The 15372-nt window shown below is 40.2% G+C and overlaps 1 protein-coding gene across 11 annotated transcripts in view; it reads left to right on the top strand.

Moving 5' to 3' along the window:
* TRPM3 (transient receptor potential cation channel subfamily M member 3) overlaps positions 1 to 15372 on the top strand; it is a 507712-nt gene that overhangs the window by 461256 nt on the left and 31084 nt on the right. The window lies entirely within an intron of this gene.

Below are 15372 nucleotides of genomic sequence, written 5' to 3'. Positions count from 1 at the left end.
CATCTGCCATTGCTTACAGAGTTTCACATCTTTCTCCACTCTGCTCACTCATTTGATCTTCAGACCAAAGACCAAGTTAGGACATCATGCAGTTATGGTGTCAGAATGGTCAACATGACAAGCCACTTTTAGCAAACACCAGTAGGTCCCATCACCTGTTCTTGGGGACCAGTTTCGGATGGAATAAATCCAGCTACCATTGCAGTGAAGAATGAGGAGAACCCAGAGGTCTTAACTTATCATTCAGAATTCACTAAATATTTTGCTGATCCAGGTAAAATCTAGCAAACATTTCCCAAGTTTTTATCTGAGAGATGTCAGTGATTTTTTAATAGGAAAGGATCATCCTGCATGACCAGAGAAAGTGGCTTCAGTGACCTCAGAAGTCCTGTGAAATTGTCCAGTTCAATCAGTCTAGCTCATCATCTGAGATGAAGCAGGAAGGAGAACCACACTCCCCATAATCAGACTCAATAGTTACAGTTACTGACCAACTTAACACCACTGGACCAAATCCAAAACCGTTTTTAAACATTGTGCTGGAGCCAGTGACTCTCTCCTGAGTAGACCACAGGATCCAGCTTTACAAAATCACAGTCCTTGAAGCAAAGGAATAGAGTCTGTGGCATGCCCTTTTTAATATTCTGAACAAGGGCTTTAGAAGTAAAACGCCACTGTGAACTAAGTGGTTGCAGTACTGTTGCAGGAAAGCCAGTTGCTGACAAGTACTTCAAAGTCACGGATGCCACCTGAGGAACATAGTGTTCAACGACCAGAGGAACTGTGTATGGCGCATGCGGTTCTATTATACAGCGAGTAATTGAATATACAGGGTGGGGGACATCTCCATCAAACAGGTCAGGCACTAAAAGACTAGATTCTTTTCAGTGGATTTAAGATTATACAACCTGTCAGGAGTCTACATAAGATAACCAAATGTCGAAAATGTCACTGCTTTTTGAAAAATGTACAGCAGTTGCACTTAAGCAGAGTGTACTAAATATAAGGATGCCTGAGTGCTTTATTAGCTGTCAGGTGTGTTACAAAGGCTGTGTCATGAGTTTCATGGGTTTCTTCTGGCATTTCTAGGCGAAGGGAAGTCAATTAACATTTGTTGAGATCCTATTACAGTGGCTGGCACCAGACCAGGCACAGGATATACTGCAACCCACTTAATCCTGATTTACTGTTGATGTACAGAAAGAGCAGAGATTAAATAACTTCCTTCGGGCACACAGCCAGGGTTGCAGAGGCGGAATTGGAACCCAGACCTGTCTAACTGCTAAGTCAGTGCTCTCATTTCTACACTGTAACAGAAGGCTGCTTCCATCTGATTCCACAGGCCTTCTTTCTCCCCTGCACCTTGCTCCAGTGACTGGACCACAGTTATGCATTCATTTACTTAGCAACTACTTATCAAGTGCTCTACTTGGCCCTGGAGAGAAAGTGGTACACAGGAGAGACCTCATCTTTCCCTTAGTGGGAGTTATAGTCTACTGGGGGCAGGAGGGAGGTAGACAATTAGTAAACAAATAAATAAGATACTTTGGGATAGTAATAGGTTCCATAAAGAGAATAAATCCAAGTAGTAGTCTAGGGAGTCATTGGGGCAAGGAATTAGGGTACAATTTTACATAGAATGGTCAGGGGAAGACCTTGAAGTGATAAGGTTGTATTGAAATATGAATGATGAAAACAAGTGTGGCAAGAACTGGAGAAAGAACATTCCAGCAGAGGGAACAGCAAGGACAAAAGCCATGTGGTAAAAATGATCTATTAGTTGTGCTTAACTAGGATCAGAAAGGATACCAGTGTGACTAGAGTTTAAGATCTAAAGCAGCTCAGGTTGGTATTAACATGCCATAGTGGAAATCCTGGGTGCAAATGTGTGGCTTAATTCTAAGTTAGGGACTGGATTTAAGAACAGATCAACAACTCTGCAGTCATTCAGGAAACAGCACGCCACCATGTGCTGATGGGAGGGTAGGGAATCTTCCAGAAGCCGGTGGCTTCCAGGATCAGGAAGGGAGCTGCCTCCACTGTTGGAGCCATCCTGTGGCCTCACTGAAGGGTTCCTTCGACACTGGGATGGTGATACTTTGGACACTCTCAGAAGCACCCATCATGGATGAATTAGACACCCACACGAAAAACACATTGTACCTCCAAAGAGGAGATTTACCTGTCGCTATGAGTATCTCAGATAGCATCCATCATCAAAACTGTGAACATCTTAGTAATGTAAACAAGAATACAGCACTTGTAAATGAGACGTGTTCACAGATGGGTCAGAAGATTACAAATTGGGAAGAGGCAGCTAAAAAGTGTTAGCCCTGAGATACCAGCACTGTGCACTGGGTATAACGTACTCAGGGAAAAAAATCTTACAGAAAAGTTTGCTTTGGGGAGTGATCATTAGTCCCGTAGCAGTTCACATTTACAAATGAGTGCCTGGTATGCATGTAGAACTCAGTTAAGAATGGTTTGAGTTACTGTAGCAGGGACAGCCCATGATGGAACCAAGAACCAGGAACTCTGAATCCCAGTTCTGTCACCTCTGATAACTCTGTGACCTTGAGCAAGTTAGTGAACCTCTCTGTGCTTCAGTATTCTTAACAAATTAAGGACAGTAAGGAGGTCTGGCTTGGTAAACCTCCCCCCAGGAACACTGTTAAGAAAAAGAGCAGTCTTTCCCCAATGAGTATAATAAGCCCAAGAAATACAGGAGTTCATGCATATTAGTGTTTATGATGAAGCTAAAATCTGCATCAGTGTCAAGGTGTGATGTGTTCAAAGAAAACATTAATGAATAATAACCCTGGTGATGTGCAGATGTGCCAAATTAATGAAAGTGATACCCAAAGGACTGGAAGTTTGGGAAAGAATGAAACAAAATTTGCACTTTATTTATTTATTTACTTATTTATTTATTTTTGTGGCTGTGTTGGGTCTTCGTTGCTGCGTGCAGGCTTTCTCTAGTTGTGGCGAGTGGGGGCTACTCTTCGTTGCGGTGCATGGGCTTCTCTTGGGGTGGCTTCTCTTTGTTGCGGAACACAGGCTCTAGGCACGCGGGCTTCTGTAGTTGTGGCACGCAGGCTCAGTAGTTGTGGCCTGCGGGCTCTAGAGTGCAGGCTCAGTAGTTGTGGCGCATGGGCTTAATTGCTCCGCGGCATGTGGGATCTTCCTGGGCCAGGGCTTGAACCCATGTCCCCTGCATTGGCAGGTGGATTCTTAACCACTGCGCCACCAGGGAAGTCCCAAAATTTGCACTTTAAAAGGCACAATACCAAGGACTAATCAGAGATAAGGTGTTATTGGTAGTAAACAGGGAAAGGATGAAGTGCGGTTGCTTGTAGGGTTGAGTCCTATAAAGCCGAAGTTTGCAGATCTGTTGCTTGAGCCTCTGTTCCCTTCCAGCAGGGAAGCCAGCTCCAAATAGGTGCAGGAGCCTTGAGTCATCCAAACAACAAGGTGCTTTCCAGCATCCTCTATTCCACTGTGTTCTTTTCAAACAAAGCCCATTGAAACAGTTAAGCCAAAACAATCTGTCTCAAATAATAGTATGCCTCTCTCTCTTTACAGCAAAATAGAACCAAGAGTCTGTTGCTGCTGATCATAATGAAAAACGACGATCTTGTTTGCCCTATTGTGTCTGCCTTCTAGCCAACCCAAAAGTTATTTTGGACAGCTAACACAATTTCTCATCCATTCATGGATTCAGCAAATGTTTAGAACCTACTCTGTTCCAGGCGTTATGATGGGTGCTGGGGGTACAGTAATGAGTAAAATCTGAGTGGGGGCATCAGATAACAAGCATAGAATCACAGAGATACTTAATCATAAGCTCTGTTAAGTGTGTGTTCAAGAAATAGAGGTGATATGAGAACATCAGACATGGAGACTCAGGGAAAGGCTTTCTGAGGAAGTGACTTTTTGAGCTAAGCTATGCAGAATAAGTAGGAGTTTGCCAAGCAACGAGCAGGAGAAGAACCCAGGGAGGAGGAATAGTCTGTGCCAAGGCCCTGAGGTAGGAAGGAGGTAATTCTTGCCAGTAACTGGGAGAAGACCAGCATGGTAGAAGCATAACATATAGGGGAAAATATAGTTTGAAAAAAAACTGAAGAGCAAATGAAGGTCAAGTTGTCCAGGGCCTTCTAGGCCAGTGTAAGGATATGAGTTTTCTCTTACATTTAATGGAAAATCTTTGAAGGGTTTGGTACAGGAATTTAGCTATAGTAATGACAGTGGTGGTTGTGGTGGTGTATATATGTGTGCATGCTTATGTAAGTGTGTGTTGGTGTATGTGATGTGAATTGCATGATTTGATCAATCAGCCTCAATCCAACAGTTACCATGGGTACCGTTGAGGGCTCAGCAAGCACCAAATCATGCAGGATAGGAGCACAGACCTGAATTTCAGGCTAAGCTTTGCCCTCGTATGCTGGCTACGTGGACCTAAACCCAGCCCCTTGCTGTGGACTGAATTGATTGGACTTAAACTAGATGAGTGGTGGTCTTGACAGGGCAGCATGGCCTCCATATTTTGGAAATTTTATCTTGAAATTCGAGGAGTGTTTTTGCTTGCCCTCCCTGATTGGGAGGGACACTGGCATTCAGTAGGTGGAGTCCAGGGAGGGCCCCTGTCCTGCAATATACAGGCCACTCCCACAATCAAGCATTGTTCTCTGTCCCACACAGCTTTCCAGAGTCCCTGCAGGCATTCATGTAGGTGAAAAACCTGGTTATGATTATCTGAGCCTAGCTCTGTTTTACATTTAAAGATACAATATTTTTGCATGTTTTTAATAAGCAGTAAATTTTTCCAGGAATGAAACCTCCATGAAGATTGACGGCAGTGGTATTTTGTTTGCTTTGGAACTTTCCCAAGGGTTGTTCACCCTTTTAGAAAATCAACTCACCAGTGACAATCCTGCCCATTATACTTGAGTCTTCTGTCAGTCTGCATTTGTGTCTCTCTCATACGTGGAGATTCTTCATGTAGGTGTAAGCATCTGACCACTTCACTGTGGCTTGTGGAATAGTCAGACCTGAGCATTTATATATTGAAATATTTATTATTATATTATAAATCACTGGCCTTTTTATTTTCCCTTTATTTTAAAATTAGGACATTATATTGATTTTTCTGGTTTTTCTGATTATGCACACAGGTAAATTATGCCATCAGTAATTTTATTTCAGAACAGTAAAGGAGGCAGTGGAAAATACTTACTATAAAAAAGAGGTGTTGGGTCTGATAAGGTTGGTAACAACTGAACAAGCATGTTTGGTAATTCAAAATACTATGATTTTAGGAATCTTGCTACTTACTATCTCTGAAGAGTCTCTTGGGAACTTTAATACCTCGAGAGTTCTATGTAAAAATTTTACTTTGTTAAATAACCCAGGGAGGTATCAAGGTTGACACCAGCAGTGAGAAGTCATGTGGGTGTCATTTACCCTCAGTAGAATATGATGAGACAGACATTTGACCTTTGTGGTATTCGTCCCTAAATTTCATAACCCCAGTCTAATCATGAGGGGAAAAAAATGCGACAAACACAAATTGAGTGATATTCTTCAAAGCACCTGACCAGTACTCCTCAAAACCTTGTCAAGATCATGAAAAACAAGGAAGACTGAGAAATTGTCACAAACCAGGAGACTAAGGAGACTTGATGACCAGATGCAATGTAGCATCCTGGATGGGATCCTAGAAGAGAAAAAGGACATTAGTGGAAAACTGATTAAGTATTGACTCAAGTCTGGAGTTTAGTTAACAGTAATATACCAATATATATAAATTTCTTCATTTCAGCAAATGCACAATAGTTGTTTAAGACCTTAACATTAAAGGAGACTGAGTAAAAGGTACACAGGAATTCTCTGTACTACCTTTGCAACTTTTCTATAAACCTAAAATTATTCAAGTTTTTTTTTTCAGGTTTCTGCTTTATTGACCAAGGTAGATCTAGGGATCAAAATAAGCAAGGAGCTATATTTTTTTAATCTGCGTATAATAAAATTGGCTTTTGGTAGTGGTGATTGTATACAGGTCTGTGGGTCTTAATACATGCATAGATTTCTGTAACCACCACCACAATGAGGATACAGAGTCATTCCATTACCCCCAAAAAACTCCTTTGTATCAGACTCCCCCTGACCCCAATCCCTGACAACTATATTCCAGAATATCACATGAATGGAGTCGTATAGTATGTAACCTTTTGAGACTGGCTGTTTTCACTCAGCAAAATGCCCTTGAAAGTAAACCATGGTGTTGCATATCAATAATTTGTATTATTAGTTCATTCTTTTTTATTGCTGAATAGGATTCCATTGTATAGATGTATCACAGTTTGCTTATTCACCTGTTGATGGATATTCTGGTGGCTTCCAGTTTGGGGCAGTTATGAATAGAGCTGCTGTAAACATTCATGTGTAAGTTTCTGTGTGAACATAAATTTTTATTTCTCTGGGATAAATGCCTAGGGCTGAGATTTCTGGGTCATGTGGTAATTCTATGTTTAACTTTTTGAGTAACTGCCAAACTGTTTTCCCAGTGATCGTACCATTTTACATTCCCACCAGCAATGTATGAGAGTTCTGATTGTTCTACATCCTCTTTGGTATTGTCACTTTTGTTGTTCTTCTTCCTCTTTGTTTCGTTTTTATTTTGGCCATTCTGATAGGCTTGTGGTGATATCTTGTTATAGTCTTAATTTGCATTTCTCTAGTGCCTAGTGATGTTGAGCGTCTTTACATGTGCTTATTTGCCACCCATAGGTCTTCTTTGGTGAAGTGACTTCAGATCTTTTGCCCATTTTAAATTGACTTGTTTGCTCTCTTGTTGTTGAGTTTTAAGAGTTCTTTATATATTCTGGACACAGGTCCTTTATCACATATATCTCTGCAAATATTTTCTCCCAGTCTGTGGGTAGTCTTTCCGTTCTCCTACCAATGTCTTCCTTAGAGAAGAGTTCTAAATTTTATGAAGTTTAGTTTAACAGTTTTTTTTCTTTTATGGGTTGTGCTTTTGGTGTCATTTCTAAGAAATCTTTGCCCAATCCAAGGTCACAGAGATTTTCTCCTGTGTCTTCTTCTAAAAGTTTTATGGTTTTACATTTTACATTTAGATCTGTGACCCATTTTGAATTAATTTTTCATAAGGTGTGAGATTTAGGTCAATGTTTATTTCTTTTGGCATGTGGATGTCCATTATTCAAGGGTTTTTTTAAGTCTTTTTTAAAAAACATAGGAAGACATTAGGGGTCCCACATTTAAAGATCACTTAATTTTTCTAAAGATATAAAATAATCACCACATGAAAAGATACAATTAAAACAGGAGAAATGTCATAACCTTCCTGGACCCTCACACTCCAGGGTCAATATATGAAGAAGACAAAGACAACATGGGAACCACTGTCAGCTGATGTAAAATAACTTGTCCTTAGTGAATAAACAAATGCCAAGAGACATGGCAGAAATGGAATAGAGTGGGGGAGTCGATCACATGAATTGAGACCAAGCTTTGAAGGAGAGAGAGGGGCATTGCAGGCAAGACAGAAAGGCTGATTGACAGAAGCAGGCTATTCTTGGGAAAAGTTTGTGTCAAGCAGTAGTGAGATGTGAGGGTAATAAAAATGATAATAGTAAATACTTAAATAGCACTTTCTGTAATCAGGCATTGTCCCACATGTTTTATGAATGCTTACTCATGTATTCCCCATAACAATCCTATGAGGTAGGGTTATTGCCTCTTTTTTAAATTAATTAATTAATTAATTTATGGCTGCATTGTGTCTTCGTTGCCACGCACGGGCTTTCTCTAGTTGCAGCGAGCGGAGGCTACTCTTCATTGCTGTGCGTGGGCTTCTCATTGGGGTGGCTTCTCTTGTTGCAGAGCATGGGCTCTAGGCGTGCGGGCTTCAGTAGTTGTGGCACATGGGGCTTCAGTAGCTATGGCTTGGAGGCTCTAGAGTGCAGGCTCAGTAGTTGTGGCGCATGGGCTTAGTTGCTCCGTGGCATGTAGGATCTTCCCAGACCAGGGATTGAACCCGTGTCCCCTGCATTGGCAGGCGGATTCTTAACCACTGCGCCACCAGGGAAGCCCATTGCCTCTATTTTTAATGGGTAAGGAAACTGAGGCACAGAGAATATTATGTTCGTGTTAGGTTCAGCCCTGTGAAGCTGCCGTTTTTGTAGGTCAAAAATGATCTACTCTCAGAAAGTTCATATGGTCTGACCTAATAAGTAACTTGCCTAAAGTGTATGGCTATTTTGAGAGGCAGAGCTGAACTTTGAACCCTGGCAGCTGGGTCAGGAGTCTAGACTGGAAGACTACCAGCTAGAGGGCCTCTTATAGAAATGGCCAGCACTTACTGAATGCACACTGTGTACCTGGCACTGTCTAAAGTTTTACGTGTATCAACAACTCATATATCTTTGCGTCAGTACTCTTGAGGGTAGGTATGATAATCACCCGATAATCTGGAGAGGAGAGGCTTTTCCTGTCAAACCTCAGTACAGCTGCTAGGGGCTTTGCATTGGAAGGACACACAAGAAGGGGACATTGTATTTTCTGGCCAGCTCAAAATGAATGACATTGTTATTCTGATGGAATAGAAAATTGACCTCATAATCTCTTCAAAAATAAGGAAGTAAAAGAGAGAATGAATGATAATGGAACAGACTGAGAGAAACATAATGTGAAAGACTGGAAGATGGACTATAGAAGGTATTTCAGATGTTTCTATGCTGGAGATATTTGGAATCAAGTATTTTATTTGCAATTGGCTACCTTCTTCCTACTCTTAAATGATTGGCTGGCCATTCAGTGGACATCTGGTGCTTGGATCTACTCTATCGAACAGTTAGTAGTCATGTCATAATGGCCCGATGTTCAGTCTACTTAATTTACACCCAGATTCTCTTAGGCAGAGAAGAAAAAAGTACCCAAATGTTGCTCTCCAGCAAATTAACTTTTTAAAGTATCATTTAATAATATGACCTAAAACTCTGCTAAGTTTAACTATCAGATGAATCAAATTAGACAAAAAAAAATCTGAATTACAGAATATTTTAAAATGCAGTTTTATTATTTTTCATGTACAATATCTTAAGTTAGGCTAGCTATGGATTGCCTAGCAAGATGATTCTACACGAATAAAGAGTCTAAGAATCTAAAGTAATTTAAATCTTGAGCATTACATAATTCAGATCACCAAATCTACAAAAATATGGAAACATCCTTAACTTTATCTCTTTAAATCTCAAAATAAAATAAATTAAGTCCCATGAACCATTGTTTGTGGGTCAATATTCTGGGTCAGTTCTGCGGAAATATAACTTAGACTAGAGCCAGGCCTAAACAAGGCATAAGTATTAAAAAATTATTAACTAATTCATATGAACATTTAATTAATTAAATGAAAGAGACTGCAAGGACTGTATTATTGGCACCCCTCTGCCCACTTGGCCCTGTATACCTGCCATAACAGTGGCAAGTCTCTTGCATTTTGAAGCACATAAACATGACTGTGAACATCTCTGTTGGTCTCAGATGCTGACACACAGACTTCCACCAGTTAGTAAAGCCAAATCCCTTCATTTGATATTCCTCGACTTGACATCACTGGTTCCTGTTGTAATGTGGGACCAGCTGGAGCAGTGTATATCCATGGCAACCGTCAGTATAGCCAATTCCTTCACTCACCTAGTAATATGAAATAATAGTCTATTCTTTATAACACATAGCAAAACAAGATTTGGTTTTGTTCCTTGATTGTACACTATTTTGGTCTTCAGCCTCTTCTCAGCAGAGATCCTACTGCAAACCCAACACTACTATGTTAAATGAAGCTATCAGTCATGGTGGGTGTAAACAGCTATGCCTAAGCAAACTGCTTATTCTTGGGCCCATCTACACACTCTAGTGAAATAGAGAAATCTCTGTTTCCATGGGTTAAAAACAGACTGTTTACACAGTTAACTGGGATAAATGAGACCCAAGGAGGGCTTAAATCGAGTCTTCAAGCCTGTGGGATGAAGCACCTTGCCCAGGGCACTCTGAATGATATTTCCTGGCCTGGAATTATTCATACCCCTTCCAAAGAATATTAGTTTACTCATTTTCAAAGGCACCACTGGACAATAAATAAAATAAAAACTGGGCTTTTAAACTTCTTTCATTATATTTGTGGTGATAAATATACATTTTCCATTTACACTGAATGTATTATCCACACAGATGTGGTTCTAAAGTAAGCATGTTGGCCAAAAATCACTTCTGGTCCAACTTACTCTCAAAAGTCTTTATATCATGGAAAGAGTATTACTTATGGACATCACCACTTGAGAGCCACTGACCCAGACAAAAGAATGAAACACAAGGATAGCCTAAATACAGATGTCTGGACATTCAAACCTTCATGACTCTAATGTAACTTTCAACTCCCTCACCGTGAGAAAGAGCACAATGCGGTAGTTAAGATGATGGAATCTTAGGTTTGAATCCAGGCTCTGAGGTCTCTTTCTCTTACTAGCTGTGTGGCATTGGGCAAGTTACTTGCCTATTTGTGCCTCAGTTTACTCACCTCTAAAATGGACATAATAGAATCCACCTGTTATGGACTAAATTGTGTCCCCCCAAAATTCATGTGTTGAATCCCTAACCTGCAGTGTGACTGTGATGGGGCCTTTGGAAGGTAATAAGATGAGATCACAAGGGTGAGACACTTATAAGAAGAGACAGCAGAGACCTTTCTTCCTCTCTCTCTGCCTTATGAGGACACAGTGAGAAGGTAAGCCATCTGAAGCCAAGCTGAGGACTCTCACTGGGGAACCAGATCAGCTGGCTGTTTGATCTTGGACTTCCTAGCCTCCAGAATTGTGAGAAATGTCTGTTATATAAACCACCCAGGTTTATGGTATTTTGTCTTATGGCTGTTTGAGCTAAGACACCACCTTATTTTTTTTCTCATATTTTTATGAGCTGAAAGTTATAAAGCATGCAGAATAATGCCTAAAATATAGCAAGTGTTTTATTAATTGATTGTCAAATGAAATTTTTAAAAAATAAATGAATGGGTGGGAAATTCTAATGTGTTTCTTGCAGGGTTTCCACCACTTTGTCTTATGATCAGCCTCCATAATCTTAATAATCTTTTTAAAAATGTGTTTGGTATCATGACAAATGAGCTAATATATGTGAAGGCATCTGGCATAGAATCTGATACACCCATCTCTAGGGTGTTTGTAACCACAGTTGTTTGTTGTATAATTATAAATGCTTGTTGTACTTGAGTTTGCAACTTGTTTCATCAGACCCATATCAACCCTGTTCTTTGCAAAGTTGTAGTGAAAAACCTGGCCATCTGCCTTATGTCTGCCCAAGTCCACATGTCCTGTTGTGGCCCCAAGGAACAGTGATCACACTCAATCCACTGGACATTGGTTTTACGTCGTCTTAAGTAGAATTGCATCTTGCACTGGGATTTGATTGTAGTCAGGTCATACATTAAATGCGTATAGGAGACTGTTCCTTTACATCTTGTTAGCTAACTTAGCAATCAAGCTGGATTTTACCCCGTAACTTTCTTTTAGCTTTCCTTCCTTTTCTCTCCGCTCTCTCTCCTGCTGGGGGTGGGGTTGTGTGCATGCATGTATGCTTGTCAGCACTGAGCATGCAGCCCAGAGCCTGCATGTTAACCATCCTCTTTTTACTAAATAGTTGTATAAGATACGGAGAAAGGAAGGCAGAACATTCACTTACAAACTCCCCAAGTTTGCAGCCCACAAGCTGGTCCAGCAGAGCCCAAAGAACAGCCTTTGTTTCACAATTAGGCAAGGGATATAGTGGAAGAAGCCCAACTGTTCCTTCTATGTAGGACCCAGAAAACTAAGCCAATTTTATACTGCTTTTTGGTTTAGTTTTCAGATTTTCCCACAGGTCTATTCAGACCAACTTGGCCAAAGGAAATGCCACTGCACAGCATTGCTTAGAGTAGAGCTGCGTGAGGCATAAGCTTATGAAAATTGGGAAAGACTTTTAAAAATATGCGTGTGTGTATGTATATGTATGTCGGCTTTCACATGTCACTAGTTTGTACTTTGTGCAGTGACAAAGTGAAGCCATCCATTTTCAAATACATGAATCAACATGGTCAACTCAGTTGATCATTTGTGGAAAAAAGCAACATCTTTGTATGTGTGAGTTTTGTCCAGGTACAGGAGAAAAATACAGATTTTGTATAAACCATCTATTTTCACTTTAAAAAGAAGTAACAACCTTCCTATCTTCACGAAGAAAAGAAATGAGAATTTAAATCCACCCTTTCTCTGCATATACTTTGTGGTGGGTAGGCACACTATTGAATAAAACCGTCTAGAAGTTTTTCAGACTAACTGCTGGCTACAGCCTTTGCTTAGGTTTCCTGCCTTGGGAAAGGTTAGGATACTTAAGGAACAAAGGGGCTTTGCCTGTCCCTAAGCTTATTGTTCTTTGACACACCAGGTACAGCAAATAGTTTGCACTAAGCAGCAACCACTGAGGAGTTTAGCAGCAATGAGAAAAGCTGGATTGTGCTCTAAAGTCATTAGTAAGAACCTTGTTCCCTCTCCCAAGCCTCATACTGTGAGGACTTCTTCTATTTATAAAAGTTAATTTTGCTCAAATTAGATTAGAAATCAGCTTTCCCTCAGCAGGCTGCTTGTTTGGCCGATAAAGGGAGGATAGCTGTTGATGTGGGTAGGATTGAGAGAAAGAGCGAGCCCAGGCACCTGTTCTCATTAGCCGTCCATCTCTTTTTTTTTTTTTTTTTAAAACATCTTTATTGAAGTACAATTGCCTTACAATGGTGTGTCAGCTTCTGCCCCATAACAAAGTGAATCAGTTATACATATACAATATGTTCCCATTTCTCTTCCCTCTTGCATCTCCCTCCCTCCCACCCTCCCCATCCCACCCCTCTAGGTGGTCACAAGCACCGAGCTGATCTCCCTGTGCTATGCGGCTTGCTTCCCACTAGTTACTATTTTACATTTGGTTGTGTATATATGTCCATGACACTCTCTTCCCCTGTCACATCTCACCCCCACCCCCTCCCCATATCCTCAAGTCCATTCTCTAGTAGGTCTGTGTCTTTATTCCCATCTTGCCACTAGGTTCTTCATGGCCTTTTTTTTTTTTTTTTCCCTTAGATTCCGTTATATGTGTTAGCATACTGTATTTGTTTTTCTCTTTCTGACTTACTTCACTCTGTATGACAGACTCTAACTCCATCCACCTCATTACAAATACCTCCATTTCATTTCTTTGTATGGCTGAGTAATATTCCATTGTATATATGTGCCACATCTTCTTTATCCATTCATCTGTCGATGGACATTTAGGTTGCTTCCATGTCCTGGCTATTGTAAATAGAGCTGCAGTGAACATTTTGGTACATGACTCTTTTTGACCTATGGTTTTCTCAGGGTATATGCCCAGTAGTGGGATTGCTGGGTCGTATGGTAGTTCTATTTGTAGTTTTTTAAGGAACCTCCATACTGTTCTCCATAGTGGCTGTATCAATTTACATTCCCACCAACAGTGCAAGAGTGTTCCCTTTCCTCCACACCCCTCCAGCATTATTGTTTCTAGATTTTTTGATGATGGCCATTCTGACCGGTGTGAGATGATATCTCATTGTAGTTTGATTTGCATTTCTCTAATGATTAATGATGTTGAGCATTCTTTCATGTGTCTGTAGGCATCTGTATATCTTCTTTGGAGAAATGTCTATTTAGGTCTTCTGCCCATTTTTGGATTGGGTTGTTTGTTTTTTTGTTATTGAGCTGCATGAGCTGCTTGTAAATCTTGGAGATTAATCCTTTGTCAGTTGCTTCATTTGCAAATATTTTCTCCCTCCTGATGGTTGTCTTTTGGTCTTGTTATGGTTTCCTTTGCTGTGCAAAAGCTTTTAAGTTTCATTAGGTCCCATTTGTTTATTCGTGTTCTTATTTCCATTCTCTGGGAGCTGGGTCAAAAAGAATCTTGCTGTGATGTATGTCATAGAGTGTTCTGCCTATGTTTTCCTCTAAGAGTTTGATAGTGTCTGCCCTTACACTTAGGTCTTTAATCCATTTTGAGTTTATTTTTGTGCATGGTGTCAGGGAGTGTTCTAATTTCATACTTTTACATGTACCTGTCCAGTTTTCCCAGCACCACTTATTGAAGAGGCTGTCTTTTCTCCACTGTGTATGCTTGCCTCCTTTATCAAAGATAAGGTGACCGTATGTGTGTGGGTTTATCTCTGGGCTTTCTATCCTGTTCCATTGATCTATATTTCTGTTTTTGTGCCAGTACCAAACTGTCTTGATTACTGAAGCTTTGTAGTATAGTCTGAAGTCAGGGAGCCTGATTCCCCCAGCTCCATTTTTCATTCTCAAGATTGCTTTGGCTATTTGGGGTCTTTTGTGTTTCCATACAAATTGTGAAATTTTTTGTTCTAGTTCTGTGAAAAATGCCAGTGGTAGTTTGATAGGGATTGCATTGAATCTGTAGATTGCTTTGGGTAGTAGAGTCATTTTCACAATGTTGATTCTTCCAATCCAGGAACATGGTATATCTCTCCATCTATTTGTATCATCTTTAATTTCTTTCATCAGTGTCTTATAATTTTCTGCATACAGGTCTTTTGTCTCCTTAGGTAGGTTTATTCCTAGATATTTTATTCTTTTTGTTGCCATGGTAAACGGGAGTGTTTTCTTAATTTCACTTTCAGATTTTTCGTCATTAGTGTATAGAAATGCAAGAGATTTCTGTGCATTAATTTTGTATCCTGCTACTTTACCAATTCATTGATTAGCTCTAGGAGTTTTCTGGTAGCATCTTTAGGATTCTCTATGTATAGTATCATGTGATCTGCAAATAGTGGACAGCTTTACTTCTTCTCTTTCTGATTTGGATTCCTTTTATTTCTTTGTCTTCTCTTATTGCTGTGGCTAACACTTCCAAAACTATGTTGAATAATAGTGGTGAGAGTGGGCAACCTTGTCCCTTGTTCCTGATCTTAGTGGAAATGGTTTTCAGTTTTTCACCATTGAGGACAATGTTGGCTGTGGGTTTGTCATATATGGCCTTTATTATGTTGAGGAAAGTTCCCTCTATGCCTACTTTCTGCAGGGCTTTTATCATAAATGGGTGTTGAATTTTGTCGAAAGCTTTCTCTGCATCTATTGAGATGATCATATGGTTTTTCTCCTTCAATTTGTTAATATGGTGTATCACATTGATTGATTTGCGTATATTGAAGAATCCTTGCATTCCTGGGATAAACCCCACTTGATCATGGTGTATGATCCTTTTAATGTGCTGTTGGATTCTGTT

The sequence above is a fragment of the Balaenoptera musculus genome, chromosome 6 (assembly GCF_009873245.2).
Source record: "Balaenoptera musculus isolate JJ_BM4_2016_0621 chromosome 6, mBalMus1.pri.v3, whole genome shotgun sequence".
NCBI classification, from domain to species: Eukaryota; Metazoa; Chordata; class Mammalia; order Artiodactyla; family Balaenopteridae; genus Balaenoptera; species Balaenoptera musculus.
This window is presented reverse-complemented; position numbering and strand designations above follow the sequence as displayed.